Source organism: Oncorhynchus keta, chromosome 21 (assembly GCF_023373465.1).
Source record: "Oncorhynchus keta strain PuntledgeMale-10-30-2019 chromosome 21, Oket_V2, whole genome shotgun sequence".
Classification (NCBI taxonomy): Eukaryota; Metazoa; Chordata; class Actinopteri; order Salmoniformes; family Salmonidae; genus Oncorhynchus; species Oncorhynchus keta.
Window position 1 is genome coordinate 59,532,506 of NC_068441.1, and position 20,000 is coordinate 59,552,505.

Consider the following 20,000-nt stretch of genomic DNA (forward strand, 5'->3'; position numbering starts at 1 on the left):
GAGAGATCAGAGAAAGAGGGGAGAGAGAGAGCGGAGAGAGAGAGAGGAGAGAGAGAGCGGAGGAGAGACAGCAGGATGCTGTTATTTATATATTAATGTTTCATATATATATTTATTATATATAATATTCTTATATATATATTATATATATATTACATATACGTTTATACAATATTTGCATATATATCAAACCCACATACATCGTTTTATTAATAATATCAAATGCATATACACGTCACAAGCATATTGCCTTATTGTTTTATATACACGTTTTATACATATATTTTATTACATATGGTTTCATATTACACGTTTCATATACATAATGCTCTTATTACATATCATGTTTTATATTCTTATTATTATTATTTTATTGTTATTATCAGCGTAGTATATTTTATTATTAATAATGCTGCATATATTATTCTTTATACATCAATATTACATGTATTTACAATGCCTTTATATACACTGTTTTATTGCTTATTCTTTTTTATTGTCGCTATTAGTTGGCTCTCGCCATAATAACGTCTTTATTGGCTATTGGCTCCATACACATAATATTTTTACATAATAACGTTTATTGCCTTGCCCATACATATTTTTACACATAATGCCTTATTATTCTGTCTTTTGATACATGTTCATTATTATTATTTCTTGTTATTGAGCGTTTTCTTGGCCTGCCCATACGCTTTTTCCCGATATACACGTTTTTATTATTTATGTACAAGACATATCGAGCAAAAGACAAGCATGGGTTTGTTGGCTAATGTTTTGTTATATGATGCATATATATATTTTATTATATACTTGATATGTTTTATTATTGTCTGTTTGTTGGTTATTAATGTTTTATATATTTTTATGCTATTATTAATTTTATTATATATATATATATACCTTTACACACGCGCATATTAATAACGTTTTACATTGGTTCATTATTATTTTACATATTAATGTTTTGTTACACACGTTCTTATTGTTCACTCTTTTACATATTATTCATTGCTCCACATTATTATTCTTACACATCAGTTTTATTAATAATTGCCTTAATAATATTATTGCTATTGTCTTACATACATCAAGTATTTACACATATTCTTTACATATTTACATATATATTTTATTATACACGTTTCTATACATGTTTTATTAATGCTCTTATTATATATATATATTTCATATACGTTATATTACATATATTCTTATATATATTTCCATATATATACATATTACAATGTTTCATATTATGTCAAAATTTATATATATATATTATATATACGTTTATTACACAATGTTTATTATACACGCTCTATTATATTTTATTATTAATTGGTGCATACACGTTTTTATATACATCGTCACATACACGCCTATACACGTTTTATTACATATATATTTTGCCAATAATGTTTTATATTGGGTTTTACACAATGTTACATACACACATATGATGTTTTACACGTTTTAATTTACACGTGCTTATATATATATCATGCATATACACGTTTCATATATCGTTTGATATTAATGCTGATATATACTGTTTGTATACACAGTTTTATTACACACGCTCTTTACAATATTCTATATACAATGTTTTGGCACGTTTACATACACGTTTTATTACTAATGCTCTTATTATATACATATTCTTATTACACACGTTATTATTATTGTTTCCATACATATTACTACACACGCCTTAATTGTCTTATTAAGGTTTTATTACATATATTACACATCGCTCTTACACACGTTTCATATCACATGTTCTTATGGTTTTATACATAATGCTCTTTATATACATATATATATATTGTTCTTATATATACGTTTTATACAATGTTTATACACGTTTTACATAATAATGTCTTTATTGCTTTACACGTTTTTATTACATAATTGCCCACACACACGTTCTTATTACTTATACACGTTTCATACATATCAATGCTTTTATTATATAACAAACTTTAATATTACACTAAGTTATTGTTATTAATGTCTGTTTTATATACGTTTTATATATATATTTTATATATCAATGATATATAATGTTTTATATTAGAAAATGTTTTATTATATACGTTTTATATTATTGGTTTTATTACATATAGTTTCATATATATTTTATTGGTTAATGTTTTATATATAATGTTTTATAAGGTTCTTTATACATAATTGCTATTATGTGATGTATATATAATTACTTTATTACGTTTTATTATACAATGTTTTTATATAATTAAAAGCATATATTAATGTTTTATATACACTTTATATATGCACGTTTGTGATACACGTTTTACATAATAATGTTTTACATATATTAATGTTTTATTATATTATGTTTTATTACATGCTCAAGATATTACGTTTTATACAATAATAATGTTTTTATATATATATTTTATATATTAATGTTTTATATATATATCGTAAGTTTTTTATATATAATGCTTTTTTATATATACTTGTTTTATATATCAATGTGTATATAATGTTTTATATATATGTACGTATATATATCGTTTTATGATATATATATGTTTTATATATATATGGTTTTATTATATTTGGTTTTATTGTCGTTTTATATATACGTTTTATTATTTATATATATACACAGTGATATATGATGCTACATATATTATTCTTATATATAATGCTTACACATATATTACCAAGCCTTTATTATGATAAAAAGGGCATATTAATAGTTTATTACACACGGTTATAACATATATTAATGCTTGTTGTTATTATTATTTTACATATATTTGTTATTAATGCTTTATATATATATTTTTATATACACGTATATACACGTTTTACACATGCCATATGTTTGATAGATGTTTATAGGTTTACACATCAACATTGCTGTCTTTATTGCTGTTCAAACATGTTGTCTTATTAATGCTCTTACACACGTGTTCTGCATACACACGTGTTTCCATACACGTTTTATTATGCATATATTATTTTATTATTAATGCTATTATTACATATATATTTTATATACATATATATATTAATGCTCTTTATTGATATATTTCCATATATATTCTTTATTATTATACATATATATCTTATATTCACACTGAATGCATATAATTTTATTACATATTGGTTTTATTATGATGTTTTATTATATTATTGTCTATATATATTATTGGGTTTTATATATATTTTATATAATGTTTTATATATTAATGTTTTATATATATATTTCATATATATATTTTATTAATATTCAAAATGATATTCACTCTTATACATATATGACATCGTTTTGATATACATACTCTTAATACACAATGTATTATCAAATGACATATTATCGTTTTATACATGTTTTATTGTTGTTAATGTTTTATATACGTTTGGTTAATGTTTTATATACATATTCTACTAATGTTTTACATATGGTTTTACATAATGTACTTTATTGTTGTTTACACGTTATATATGTTTTCTATATATAATGTTTCACGCGCATAATGCTACATATTAATGCTTTTACATATACACGCCTGACATACAATGCCTTATTACAATCGTTCTTATTACTACACACGTGTTCTTGGCTATTAATGCTCTTACATACACAACGACATACACGCCTTATTGGTTTTATATACATCAAATGCATATATCGTTTTATTACATTAACGTTCTTATACACGTTCTTATTATTTTTGTATACATGGCTCTTATTATATATCATATTATATATACATATTTTGTTATTATTACTACACGTTCATATATACTCTTATATATATACATATATTATATATATACGTTTTATATAATGCTTATATATATATTACGTTCTTATAATGTTCATATACACGTTTTATTATACACGTATATTACATATATTCTTAATAATACTGTTTCCATTAATACTTATATATTTAATACACACGTTAATTGTTACTTATTACACGCTTTTACATATATTAATGTTTTATTACACGTTTTATTATCACACGTGTTCTTACACATATTATGTATACACTGCTTTTACTATAATAGCTCTTACTCTTACACACGTTCTTACATATAGTTGTTTATTACATATATAATGCTTATTACATACGTTATTATGCTCTTGATGCTTTATTAGCTATGCTCTTATTACATTAATGCTCTTACACGTTATTCTTATTACACACGTTCTATAAGTTATTTATTGTATTGTATACACTGCCTTATTAATCTCTTATCACGTGCTATTAACGTTCATATATATCGCTTTATATACACGCCTTATATACATTATTACGACATACAACGTTTTACATATTAATGTTTATTACACGTGTTCATATTAATCGTTTTATTATACATGTTCTTATTCACAGTATTTTACACACATCGTGCCATTATATTAATGCTTCTTATACTATAATGTTATTGCATATTAATGTTTTACACATATGCACGTCTTATTAATATGTCTCTATATATATTCAATGATATTAATGTTTATATACATGTCTTATATATATACGTTTTCCATATATATAATGTTCTTATACAATGCTCTATTACACACTGCTATATTATATCGTTTATATACACGTCTTTAGTTGGTCTAATAATTAATGATTACTAATAACGTTCTATACATGATCGTTTTATATATCGTTTATTGATAATCGTTCATTGAGCGACATCCGTGTTCTTATACATCGTTATATTGGCTACACTGGCCTTGATATGCTGGGTCGCCTTACACATCATGCTTTGCACACAATCATTTTGCATACATATGCGCTTTACATACAACGTTCACGACACATATCACCTTACACATCACTTGTTCTTATACATTGTTAAATGGATATATATTCGTACCAAGTGACATCGTTCTATATATACAATGCTACGTTGGCATATTTACACGTTGCTATACGTCTGCTTTATATACATCCTTCCATTATATATCGTGGAGACATAGAGCTAAGAGTATGCACGTTTTACATACATTTGCTTATATATATCATTATATATACGTTGTTTATATATATGTATTATATAGAATGTTCCTGATACATAATGTTTTATATATTGTTATATATTGTTCTGTATATCATTTTATATATGATGTTTTATATAATGGGATGTATAAGAGAGTGATAATATATATATTTATATATAATTGCTATATATTAATGTTATATATTGTTTATATATCGATATACACGTTTTTGCCACGTTTTGATATATACTGCTGCCACATATTAATAATGCTCTGATACATATTTTATAGGTTTTGTTGCCTTATTCTTTATTATACACTGCCACATATACGTTTTATTATTGGTTCATATTCGTTTTATATTACACGTTCCATATAGATAATATATACACGTTTTATATATGCATAAGTATATATAATTTTATTACATAACGTTACATATACACGTTTTGTTATGGGGAGCGGACGAGAGTAGCGGACAGAGTACAGCAGTGGAGACACAGCTGAGAGAGTGTAGCTGAGAGATGAGCATGAGAGAGACAGCAGAGAGAGACAGCGGGAGAGAGAGAGCGGGTAGAGAGAGAGCGTGAGAGAGACGGCGGGAGAGAGACAGCGGAGAGAGACAGCGGAGAGAGAGCGAGTCGCGAGAGACAGCGGAGAGAGACAGCGGAGAGAGTCATGCAGTTTTATTATTAATGTGCCTTTATTATATTACATGTTTTACATATATCGTTATGCTATATATTAACGTTATTATTATATATATAGTTTTATTATTATTGCTTGGCAATAATGCTTATTATACATATTGTTTTACTATAATATCTGATATATTATTTTTATTAATATATGTTCTTATATATGTTATTGCTTATATATATCGTTTTACTACATATCCGTTTTACATATATATGTTTATATATGTTTTGTTACTAATGTTTCCATATGTTATATTATTAGATGTCTTATATACGTTTCATATACATATATATATTGTTTCTCTATTGCTCACGGCCTTATTACACACGTTTTGATATGCCATACATGCTTATATATGATGCAGCATATGGCTCTTATTATATACAATGCTTACACGTTCTTTATATATAGATAATGCCTCATTATAGTTGTCTTATATTAATTGCTCTTACATATACTGTGTTGCCTAATATATATATCTTCCATATATATATTTTACACATAATGTTTTATATGTGTTTTATATATATCGTTGTTTATTGTTCACGATATATATTCTTATATATTAATGTTTTATGATATATGAGTCATATGATATACTGTTTTGTTATATCGTTTTATATATAATGTTCTTATATCAATGTTCTATATATATACGTTCATACACGTGTTTATTATTACATGATATTTTTACATTATTATATACATAATTTGCTTACATATTTCATTGATGACATACGTTATACTATACATACTGTCATCTTATTAAGGCTCTTTATTACACGTTTTACACATTACAACGATATATATATTCTTTACATATACTAGCCTTCTACACATATTGCTACATATTAATGCTCTTATACTATTATGCTCGTTTTACATATATCTTATTGCTTGTTCTTATATGTGATGTTTTACTATATCGTTTTCACATGCATGTTTATATACATCGTTTTATATGTAGGCACGGTTTTATATATTAATGCTTTATATACGTTCTGATATATATGTTTTATATATACGTGTTCTGATATACACTGTTTTTACATATATCAATGCATATATGAGACTGTTTTATATATATATGTTTCTATATAATGTTTTACATATATGTCGCCTCATTAATAATGAGCGTATATAATGTTATGACATATGTTTCTATATATACATCGTTCTTATCATCAATGCCCATACATGCTTTATATACATATTTTATATATAATATTATGACATACTATCAAGCCTTTATGTATATCAATGCATATACGTTTTTGCCATATAATGTTCATTATATCGTATTAAGTTTTATATATAATGTTTTATATATATGTTTTATATATATGTGTTCTTATATATAATGTTTTATTATATTATATTTTATATATATACATGTCTATATATATGTTGTTATTATGTATATACATTAATGTTTTATATAATGTTTACTATATATTTTAATACTTGTTATATATACGTTTGGTTATATGCGTCTTATTACACGTTTTATATATATATTCTTTATATATATACGTTCTTATATATTACATGTTCTATACATGCTATTTGTCATATACAACGTTCTTACAGTGTAGTTTTATATATACGTTCTTATATATCAAGCTTACATGTGTTATTACACTGCTCTTTATTGTTAATATCGTTTCATACAGCTCTTATACATATAGCTTATACATATTCATACATTTGCTCATATATATACTTATACTATTATCGGTTTTTTATTATACGTTTTTATATATCGTACGTTCTATATTCGCGTTTACATATAGCTTGTTCTGTTGGCATATATCGTTTGATATACACTACTTATGTATATATATACGTTGCATATATATGTTTTATTATATATTTAGCTTATTACACGTTTCGTATATACACGTTTTGATATCGGATGTAGTTTTTACATATACTCGTTTTATAGCATGTAATGCTTTTTATATATAATGTTTTATATATATTTTACTACACGTTTTAATACACGTTGTTATATATATCGTTTTATATTAATGCTTATACTATATACTTTCATGATATATTGCTTTTATATATTAATTGTTTCCACGATATATATATCTGATATACACCCTTATATATACTATTTTATATATTAATGTTTTATATATGAATGTTTTATATATATATCGTTATTATATATATATTTTATATTATTTATATACATGCGTTTTATTATATGAATGTTTACATATATATATTTATATATAATGTTTCTATTATTAATGTTATTACACGTTGTTGTTACACGTTTTATACATAATGTTTTACATATATACTTTTATATAATGTTTTATTACACATCATATTTATATATATATGTATCTATACGTGTGTTACATAATGCCTTACATACACTGCCTTATACTACATATACAGGTTCTTATACACACGCTCTTGTATACACGCGTTTATCATACATCATGCATACTACACGTTCTTGGCTACTATTCGTTATTACATATATATATATATACACGCCTTATTACACGTTTATTATGATGCTATATTTCCATATACACGTGCTGCCATACACACGTTCTACATATGATGCTCCAAAATTTTATTACGCGTTACATATTAATGTTTTACACATATTATTTCATACATATGGTTTTATATACACGTATTCATATATTTAATATATATGCCTTATCACACGTCTATTACATATTATTCTTATATACGTATTCTTGTTCTGCAAGGTTCTGCTATTGGCCTTACATACTCAAATGATATATCATTCTATATAATATCGTTATACACGATTTTATACACTGCTCTTTATTAATGCTTCATTATATGTATAGTTCCATTGTTAATGATATATACAAATGATATATATCTAAATGATATATTAATGCATATATATATTATTGATATATATATGTTACATATTGTATATATATTTATATATATTATATCATATATTATGTTTGTACATATTTACATATATCAATTCTTACATCGTTTTATTACATATGTCATTATTATATATTTATATATATATATTTTATTTAATGCCTTATTATACAGTCTATTATATATATATATATATATATTTTATTGTTGCATATCACGTTCTATATATTGTGCCATATATATATATATATATTAATACTTTATACATATATTCTTGCTCATAATAATGCTCTATTACACGTGAAAATATTGCTACACGTGCTCTTTATTAATACACGCTCTTATTGCACACGTTCCGGAGAGAGACAGCGGGGAGAGACAGCGGAGAGAGGCGAGCGGGGCGAGACAGCGGGGAGAGAGGAGCGGGGAGAGACAGCGGGGAGAGACAGCAGAGAGAGAAAAGTGGGGAGAGACAGCGGACAGAGACAGCGGAGAGAGACAGCGGAGAGAGAGACAGCTGGAGAGAGACAGCGGAGAGAGACAGTGGAGAGAGACAGCGGGGAGAGATGTTACACACTGTTTACATATACGTTATATTATTTTATTATTACATCACTGTATATAATGTTTCTCATACACACTGTTATTACACGTTTTATTATTATATTGTCTCCACATACACGATGCATATATATATATGGTTATTACATATATTATTGTTGATACCATTTTATTATTACGTTTTATTATTAATACCGCATATATATTATACATAATCGTTCTCACATATATCGTTTCATATACACGTTTTTACATATTTTATTACATACTGTTTTATATATATATCATATATATTTTGTTATATACACTGTTTGTTGCTAATAATGTGTCGCATATACGTCTTCATATACACGTTTCGATATACACGTTCTTACATATACACGTGCCTATTGCACGTTTTATATACACGTTCTTATTGCATACACGTTCTTTACATATATTAATGCTCTTATTGCCATTAACGCTCTTATATACACTGATGCTCTTATTACAATAATGCCTTATTACATATCGTGCTCTATACATTAATGCTCTTGTATTACACGCGTCTTATTACACACGTTCTTACACATATGTCTGTTGTTATTATATTTAATGTATATATACATGCATCATATTGCCTATTTGGCCACGTCTTACACACGCGTTCTTGACATCATGCATCATTCTTACAGGCACCTGTTTTACATCTATATACATACACGTTTTACACGTTTTAATATACACGTTTTACAGCACGTCATACACATACAACGCTCTTATTAATACACGTGCCTATTGCTACTACTGCTCTTATTACACACGTTTCTACATGCATATTAATGCTCTTATTAATGCCTTGATATATACTGTTTACATCGTTTTATATACACGTTTATTATTAATGCCTACATACACGTTTTATGACTGTTTATATATACACGTTTATATATATTCTTTATACATGCCTGGCATAATGCCTTATTATTACAATGTTTTATTATTATCTATTATATATAATTGCTCTTATATACACTTTTTATTATTACTGCATATACATGCCTATTATATATAATGTTTTATATATAATAATGCTCTTATTACATAATGCTCATACACGTTTTACATATATCATGTTTTATACATTGCCTACATATAATGCTCTTTATTACTATTAATGTTTTATTGCTATTATTTTATATAATAATGTTCATATACATGCTTTTACATACACGTTTACACATAATGAATGTGCTCTTATATACACGTTTTATATATATATTTATATATATACGTGCCTATATATATATGTTCTTTATACACTGTTCTTGCAATGCTCTTATTACATAATGTTTTATATATATATTTATATAATGTTTTATATATCGTTTCATATGTTTCCATATATGACGTTTTATATATGGAGCAAGTATGAGCATAATATTTACATATATATTTTATATACACGTTTTATTATATGCATATATGGTTTTACATATTTCCATATATTGGCTCTTATATTGTTTTGTTTTTACATATCAAATTTTATATATATGCTATATGCATGCTATATATATATTTTATACATATAATGCTACATATATATTTTATATATTATTTTATTATTGGTTTGTTTTTATTGTTATTACTGTTTACATATCAATGACATGAATGCACATAATGCTCTTATTGGTTTTGCTCTTATATATCGTTTTATATATATCGCTGCCATACATAATGCTCTTATTGGTTTGCCTTGTCTGTTTTACAATGCTCTTATTGCTATTTATTAGCATACACGTTCATATATGCAAGATAGTTAATGCCTTATTAATACACTGCCACATATACACGTTCATTGTTGGCTTATTCTTATTAAGGTCTGCTCTTATATACACGCCAAGCATAATAATGCCTATTATTGCTTTGCTCTTATATTATTCGTTTTATTACACGTGCTACATTATACACGTTTTATTGCTTGGTTTTATATATGTTCATATATAATGTTTGTATACATATTTTGCCTTATATTGTCTGTTTTATTACTACACGTTCTTGTCACACGTTTTATTATTAATTACCGTTGCTTGATACATAATGTTTTTATTGTTATTTTTGCCTTTATTATTTGTTTTATATACATCAATGTTTCTTGTTACACGTTTTATTTACATATCACGTTGCCGCATATATTACTGCTTTATTGTTTGTCTTTTATGGTCGTTTTATAGCATACTGTTTTAAGCCATACGTTCTTAGATACACGTTACATACGTTTTGTTTTGTTTTGTTGTCGTTTTATATACACGTTACATATAATGTTTTATATTATGGTTTTAGTTATTTCAAGCTCTTATTAACACGCCTGTCATTACTATTACACGCCGATAATAATTGCCTTATATAGCTTGTCTTGTCAGTCTGCTCTTATACACGTTCTTGCCGGCTAATGCTCTTATACATATATTTTATTATACACGTCTATTGCCTCCGTTCTTGATATATGCCGCCACATATGGTTTGCATATTAATGCCTTTATTGTTGTTTCATACATGCTACATATATATATATTATACACGTGTTTGCATATATATGTTTGTTTATACACGTGTTTTATATATATATATTTCATATATATATATTTATATATATGTTTTATTATACATTACTTTATATATATATATATTTTATATATATCGTTTTATTATTATTATTTTATATACATTAAGTTTTACATATAATTTTATTATATTGTTGTCTTACACACACGCCTTATTACACATATTTCGACATACAATGCCTTATTACACGTTTTATTGTTGTTCTACCTTATTGTTGTCATTCTTACTACATTGTCTTTGACATACACCTTTACACAATAACGCTCTTACATACACGTTTTACATATTATTCCATATTAATGCTTTGTATACATGGCCTTATTAATAATAATGCTTTATATATATATTTTATTATCTGTATTTTTTATATATATGGTTTTATTATGTTTTATTATATATGTTAAGGTTTTATATATATAGTTTTACATTGTTTTGATGTTATTTCATATTATATATTTTGTATTATACACGTTTTATTGGTTGGCTCTATACACGTTACATATTTTATTATATATCGTTATTATATATATATATATAATAATGTTTTATATACACGTTTTGTTATTACACGTTTTGTATTACAATTTAGCATACATTAATGCTTTTATACATATTTTACACATACAATGCTCTTATTACATTAATGCTTTTAATAATAATGCTTATTACATATTATTACTATTATTAATAATGTTTTACTACACACGTTTTAAGGCTATTAACGTTCATTACTACATCGTTTGACATAATAATGCTCATTACACGCCTTACAATAATGCTTTATTAATATTAACGCCTTATTACATAATGTTGACATAATAATGTTCTTGTTGGTTGTTAATGCTCTTTATTACATACTGCTCTTATTATATTAACGTTTATATACACGTTTTTTTGTTGTTATTAATGTTTTACATATATTTTACATGGTTATTTTACATATTTTATATATATCTATTACACGTATGTTTTATATATACACGTTTTAATATTTATATTGGCTCCATACATAATGCCTATTAAGGGAGGAGAGACAGCGGAGAGAGACAGCTATATATATTATGAGAGAGACAGCTTGAGAGAGACAGCGGAGAGAGACAAGCAGAGACAAGGGAGAGAGACAGCGGGGAGAGAGAGACAAAGTGGAGAGAGACAAAGTGGAGAGAGACAGATGGAGAGAGATGAAGGAGAGAGACATGAGAGAGACAAGCGGGAGAGAGACAAGCGGAGAGAGACGTTTTTATTATTATATCGTTTATATATACACGTTTCATATATATTATTTCATATATTGCTCTACATATTAATGTCTTTATTATACACGTTTTATATATTATGTTTATTATATGACGTTTTATTAATAATTAATGCTTTTATTATAATAATGCTCATTGCCACACACGCCTATTATTACACGTTTTACATACACGCCTTACTAATAATGTTTCCATATTACACTGCTCTTACATACAACGCCTTATACATGGCCCGGGCCTACACGTGCCTTATTACAACGATGCCTTGATTACATAAGGCCTCATTAACGCTCACACGTTTTATTACACACGCTTTTATTATTAATAATGCTTTATATAATAATTGCTCTTTATATATTAATGCCTTTATACATATTTATTAATAATGTTTTATTACATAATGCTCTACAATACGTTCTTATACATATCGCTCTTGTTGGCTAACGTGCTCTATATATATGGCTTATTATACACTCTTATTGTCGTTCTTAATATGGCTGTTCATATACACTGTTTTATATATGATATATATATGACTATACATTACGTATATTTCCATATACACGTTTTATATATATATGATATGTTTTATATATATATTTTATATATTGGTTTGTCGTTTTATATATATCGTTATATATAGAAGTACATATGATACATGGTAGGTTTTATAACAGGTATTAGTGCTGGTGGAGCATATTATCAGTAATGCTTATATATATTAACCTTTATTATATGCTTTATAGATACGCTAGAGGCACGCTTATATTGGTTACAGAAATGTTTAGTATATACGCGTGGCAGCACTTTATATTGTTTTGTATAATTTTCAAAAAGCTTTTATGGCATTGTTTATATGGCGCAGATAGGCGCTTTATGGAGCATGCAGCAGCACTGGGTACACGCCAAAGGCACGTTTTTATAGGGTTAAATTCTTTATATTTGCTTTTCTTATATACACGCTATAGGCATGCTTTATAGATACTTAAATGTATTCGTTTTTAGTATATATCAAATACATATATTTTTTATATTTAATGATATACTGTGTTTTAAATATGTTTTTATATTGCTCTTTGGTATATCTGGTTTTACACTGTTTTAAGCTTATTAATGTTTATACACGTTATATATTAATGCCTATTACGGTTTTATATCGTTTTAGACATATTGCTCTTGTTATTAATGTTTTTATATATTAATGCTACATATACATAATGTTTTATTACATGGTTTTATTATTGTTTGTTTTTATATATATACAATGTTCTTGTTACACGTTTTATTACACGTTACATATTAATGTTTTATATATTTTGGTTTTATATGGTTCGTTTTATTACATAATGCTGCATATTACACGTTTCATATATTTTGCCTTATTGGTCTGTCTTTGTTGGTTAATAATGCCGTCATTGTTGCCTTACACACGCCGGCACATACACGTTTTGTTGGCTATTATTTCATATGGCTCGTTTTGTTAATGTTTGCCACACTGCTCTTTGGTTGGTTATTATTTTATTAATACACACGTGCTCTTTCATTATTCTGCTCTTATTATTGCCATATATATATTTTATTATTGGCTATCATGTTTTACATAAGGTTTGGGTATTTTATGCATATATGCTGCTAAGTATATATATATTTATATATTAATGTTTACATGTTTGGGTTTTTATATATTAATGTTTCATAATATGGCTCTTATATTATATTGGCTCTATACAAGGTCGTTTTATATACACGGTTTTATTACATATATAGTTTTATATATAATGTTTTGTTGTTATTTTATACATTGTTTTATATATAGTTTTATTACATATATTTTATATACACGCCTTATTACACATATTTTACATACAATTGTTTTACACACGCCTTACGTTGCTCCCCATTACTACATGGTCTTACACATTGTTTTAATACAACGTTTTGACAATAACGCCTTGCTGGCCACCGCTTTTTAATATTATTATATTCGATACACACTGCTTTTACACATACTCTTACATACATCATGCATACATGGTCTTATATTATTCTTATTATAGATAGTTTTTACACATTGTGCTTTTATATTGTTGTTCTTATTATTGTTGTTTATTATGATTAATGCATATATATATTTTATATATATATTTTATATATAATGTTGTTATATACCTATATACATCTTTTATATATTGGTTTTATATACACGTTACATATATTTATATATACGTTTATATATATGTTTTAGATATACATACGTTTTATATATTAATGTTTTATACATATTAATGAAGCTTTTATTATTATTGTTGGCCTTATATATTAATGCTTATTATATATATTCTTATACAATGCTATTACATATATACATATTAATGCCTATTACATACGTTTTATATAATAATGCCTTATTAATGTTTTATTAATATTAATGCTCTATTACATAATGCCTATTACATATTTACATACAATGCCTTATTGCCTGTTCTGCATACAAGCCTCCATACACGCCTTAATATGCATGCCATACACGTTTAATGTTGGCTCACACTACAATGCCTTACACATATTTACACATATTGTCTATTAATAGTTCCATATATTTATTCATTACACTGTTCTTATTACTACACGTTCTTATTGCTATTTATTGCTATTTATACATATTATTGGCTCTTATTACACTGCTTACATACACGTTTTATACATATTGTCTTTTTTATGGTTTGTCTTATATTAATGCTCGTCATTAATGTGTTTTATTACACACGCTTCATACATACGTTTGCATATTGCTCTACATATCTCTGTTTTATATTAATATTATATATAATGCTCTTATTATTATTTGCCTCCATATATTCGTTTATATATAATGTTTTATTATAGATGTTAGCACATCACTTATTATTTATACATATATATTTTATATACATGTCATGATATTAATGTTTCATAGTATGGTTTTGTTGTCGTTTATATATATCACATATATAATGCTTTATACATGGTTTTATATTATTTTGTTTTATATATACTGCTAAGATATATTAATGTTTATATATGGGTTTGGTTTTGCTTTTATATACTGCGCTTATATTTGTTTTTTTTTTTGTTATTTGCCTTATTATTAATGCTCTTTGTTGGCTACATCGCACATGCCACAACGCCGCTATAATAATCGCCGCATACTAATGGTGTCTTATATATTTGCCTGAGTTATTCATATACACGCTCTTAACGTTATCAATGCCTTGCCACACTGCCTTATTACACACGTTACATTGGGTTTTTGCTCATTATTGGTCTTATGCCTTATTATACACGCTCTTGCCATTAATGCCTTACTACACGCCACATACACGCTCTTACATTGGCTCATTACATTACCTGCGCCATACTATGCTTGTTAACGCGTATAATGGCTCTTACATGCTTGCTCTATATTTTGTTTGCTGGGTTTGCTTATTACACACGTCTTGCCATATTATTCTTATATAATGTCACATATACACTGTTTTGTTGGCTTTGCCTCTTATTGCCTGCTCATTATTACACGTCTTGCCACAGTTTAATGCCATATTCGTTATATTATTACATTAATGCTCCTTTGGTTGCTCTGGCTCTATTACATGCCACATATGGCTCTTACACAGTGCCTATGGCCATGCCCATGTTTTATACATGCCGTATATATATATTTTTATTACATAATGTTCATACATTTGTCTTTATATATACACGTTTTATTGGGCCTGCCTTATTACTAATGCCTTACATGCTATTATTATACATATATTTCATACACGTTTTCATTAATACACGTTCTTACACATATATATTTTATACACATCAGCTCTTATTGTTCTGCATATATATATGTTTTACATATGGTTTCATATATATTAGTCTTTTAATAATATTAACGCTCTTATTATATACATATTTTTATTACACGCTCATTAGGCTATATCGCTCTTATTGCTTGCTCCAAATGCGACATATTCAGGTTATTACATTGTTCTTTATTGCTAATAATGCTCTTATTACACACGGCTCTATTGCACGCGTTTTACACATACCACCCATACACGTTTTTACATATATTCTTATTACACACGTTATTACATATATTTTGTATATTCAGCTTATTGTTGCTCTACATACATGTTTGCTATGACAAAATGATATTATTATTTTATTATATATATTTTACACATTGTTTTATACATATAGTTCTTATATATACATTTTACGCGTTTTATTACATATATATATTATGTATAAGTTTATATATATGTTTATATATTAATGTATTGTTATATATATGTTTTATATATATAACGTTTTTATATATAATATATTATATATATGTTTATATATATCAATGTGCTATTATATAGATCAATGTTTATATACATCGTTTTATTACACACGTTTTATATATTAGCTCATTTTATGCTCATTCATATGGTTTTTATTACACGTTTTACATATATAATGCTCTTGTATTACATGTTTGTATTAATGTTTTACATATACGTTTTATATATATATGCTTTATTACTAATGTTTTATATTAGTTTTTACATAATGTTTTATATACACGCCATATACAATGTTTTTACATATACACGTTTTATACATATGTTATACATAATAATGCTTATATAATGTTTCTATATAATGTTTTATACATTAATGCCTGCACACATGCTCTTATATATATAATGTTTTATAATAATGCTCTTTACATTGTTGTTATACACGTTTTATTACACGTTTTTATTATACATATGTTTTACATATGTTATTATATACATTGTTATTCATATATTAATGTTTTATATATATATTTTATATATATAAGGTTCATATTATTATATATATATTTTTATATATATATATATATATAATGTTTTATATATATTTTATATATTTTATTAAGGTTTTACATAATAATATTTTGGCTAATGTTTTATTAATGTTTTATTACAGGTTTTATATGTTGGAGAGAGAGAGGAGAGAGCGGAGATTACAGCGGAGATTAGACAGCGGGGAGAGACAGCAGAGAGAGACAGCGGAGAGAGACAGCGGAGAGAGAGACAGCGGGAGAGAGACAGCGGAGAGAGACAGCGGAGAGAGACAGCGGAGAGAGACATGGAGAGAGACAGCGGAGAGAGACAGTGGAGAGAGACTTTTATTATATTAATGTTTTATATATATATTTTATTACATATTAATGTTTTATTAATGTTTTGTTGTTTACACGTTTTATATATTAATGTTTTATTACACGTTTTATAATGTTTTATATTAATGTTCTTTGGCTTGTTTTATACGTTTTATTACATACTGTTTTTAATGTTTTATATAATGTTTTATATATTAATGTTTTATGTTATTAATGCTCTTATTACATGTTTATATACTGTTTTATTACTATAATGTTTTATATATATATTTTATATATATCGTTTACATATATACTTCATAAGGTTAATGCTCTTATTAATGGCACGTTTTACATATATATATATATATAACGTTTTGCTGTCGTTTTATATATACGTTTTATTGTTGGTTAATGTTTTTATACACGCTCTTATATATTAATGTTTTATTAATGTTTTATATGTTCGCTCTATATACACGTTTTATTATGGTTTTATATATATGGTTTTATATATATTTTATATATATATATATATATATTTTATATATTAATGTTTTATTATTTATTTTATATACAAGTTTTATATATATATTTTATATATATATATATTTTATATACAAACAAGTTTTATATTAATGTTTTAATATATATATTTTATATATAATGTTTTATATATATTTATATATATATATTATATATATTTTATATATATATTTTATATATTAATGTTTTATATATATATATATATACACATGTTTTATATATATGCTCTTTATATATTATATATATATATATATTTTATTATATTATATATATTAGTTTTTATATTAATGTTTTATATATACAGTTTTATATATATATATATAGACATATATAGATATTTATATATATTAATGTTTTTTATATATATTTATAAAAATATATATATATATATACATAAGATTAGCGGGAGAGATATATAGAGAGAGCGGATATAGATATATAGATATATATATTATAGAGACGCTTAGAGAGACATTTTATAGTATCTTTTATTATATATATTTATATATATATATATATATATATATATATATATAATTTTTTATATATACACGTATTATTATATAATATATTATTATTAATATATATATTATATATAATATATTATAAACATATTATATTTATATATATATATATATATATAATATATATATATATATATTATATATATTATAATATATATATATATATTATACATATATATATATATATATTAATGAGATAGGGATACAGAGGTTTTATAGTGTGTATATATTCTGGTCTAAGAGCTGCTCCAGGGTTCCATTCAGTAGCAAACAAACTCCTGAAAGCATATAAGGGATTGAAGGTTCCAGAGGTTTTAGCATACAGAGCCTCTGGGGATATACCTTGGCAGAGTCAAACCTCACAGCTTGAGACATTCTCTCTCTCTCTCTCTCAGAAAATGATTTGCGGAGAGAGACAGCGGAGAACAATCCAGTTTTTGAAGTGCGTGGCTTAGTTGGGAGAGACAGCGGTTCAATTCAGCAGAGGGCCAGTATGAAATACCTAGAGAGAAAATGTATGCACTATATAGCGGAGAGAGACAGAGGAGAGAAGATCGTATGAGCGGAGATATATAGAGATATATATATATATATATATATTATTATATATATAGTTTATCATATATGATATATTACATATAAGTGGTGGGTTACATATCTGTTATATATATATATTTTATATATATATATATATTTTATATATATATATTTCCAGGATATATGAAGGCCTTTCTCAA

The 20,000-nt window shown here is 25.2% G+C and overlaps 1 protein-coding gene across 1 annotated transcript in view; it reads right to left on the reverse strand.

Moving 5' to 3' along the window:
- Positions 1 to 20,000, reverse strand: part of LOC118382591 (fibulin-2-like) — a 318,974-nt gene that overhangs the window by 68,555 nt on the left and 230,419 nt on the right. The gene's annotated exons all lie outside the window — the stretch shown is intronic.